The sequence below is a fragment of the Nematolebias whitei genome, chromosome 14, assembly GCF_014905685.2.
Source record: "Nematolebias whitei isolate Nwh7 chromosome 14, NemWhi1, whole genome shotgun sequence".
In the NCBI taxonomy this organism is placed as follows: domain Eukaryota; kingdom Metazoa; phylum Chordata; class Actinopteri; order Cyprinodontiformes; family Rivulidae; genus Nematolebias; species Nematolebias whitei.
This window is the reverse complement of record NC_056511.1, coordinates 18016024-18017493: the sequence shown is the minus strand read 5'-3', so window position 1 is coordinate 18017493 and position 1470 is coordinate 18016024.

The window sequence follows — 1470 nt, the reverse complement described above, 5'->3', positions numbered from 1 at the left end:
AAGGCCACCTGCATCATGAAGGACCCCGCTCACCCAGCACACACACTTTTTGCCCTGCTCTCCTCAGGAAGGATGTTAAGGAACATTAAGTGTAGAACCACTAGACTGAGGAACAGCTTCTACCCTGAGGCTGTTAGACTCATGCATCTCTAATCAGGATAATAACTGTGAAAAATCACATCCTGTTGCTGCTGATCTGTTTCATGTTGCTGCTGATCTGTTTCATGTTGCTGTGTTTATGCGTGCACATCTGCTCACACAGAATCATGTTCGTGCTGCTGTTCGATGCAATGTTTTTATGCTATTAGTGCTTAGTGTATTATTTAGTTGATGTTTTTCTTAGTTCATGTCTTAGATCTTATTACTGTTTTTTTTTACATTTTACTGTTGGATGTAACTGGGACCTTGTGTACATAATCTCGTTCCACCACATGTACTACGAATGACAAATAAGGTCGTTTTCACACTAGATAGTCCGGTAGACTCGGTTCGGTTCGGGACCAATATTCATGAGCTTTTGTTTACATTTGAGCTGGTGCGTTTGCATTCACACTGCACTGTGCAGTCGAGTCAACCTGTTGAACCAACCTATTCCCCCGCTCGCCTGTGGGGTCGCTGCACCAAGAACTACTGAAAGAAACGACACAAAAACCTCTGAAGACACGTCTTCTTCTTCTGTAAATAAAAATAAAAATGAAGTGGCATCAAGTTTTAGCAGTTTTAGGAGTTATATTTTGTCATTTTTCAAAAATGGACTTAGCATGAGCAGAAGATGAGACAGAAGACCCTGGAGAATATTGTTTTTCCACACAAGGCAGCTGACGGCTCCATATAAGATAAGAGAAATGGTGTTTGTTTGTCCTGTGGAGCGGGGCCCAGTCTGTTTACATTCACACTGCACTCGAACCACGCTGGAGTTCGCTTCTACCGGACCGAGACCTAGGTTTTAGCCCGGGCCAGAGTTCACCTTTTGGTTCTGTGACAGAGTTTGATGGTGCGTTCACACCTCCCTAAACGAGCCGGACTTTCAAGGAAAACGAGCTAGAGTTCGATTAAAGCGGACTAAACAGGGCTAGTGTGAATGCACCCTAAATCTCTGACTGACTCATACAGTATACAGTATATGTTTTTTTATTTATTTATTTTTATTTTTATTTTATTTTTTCGGCTGCTCCCTACGTTAGGGGTCACCACAGTGAACTAAGTTGCACGAAGACTTGGCAGTTATTTTTATGCCGGATGACCTTCCTGATGCAACCACAGACACCGAGCTACCACAGCCCTCTGTGTAGAATAGAGAGCTGCTATCTAGGACACCCGGAGGAGCAGAAGGTGGGGGTTAAGGGCCTTACTAAAGGGCCCAGAGTGGGATGCATGAGGGTGGGGGCAGGTGTGGGTGCTTCACCTACCCCACCCACATTTTTGATGTTGTCGGTACCGGGGCTTGAACCGGCAATCTTCCGATCACAG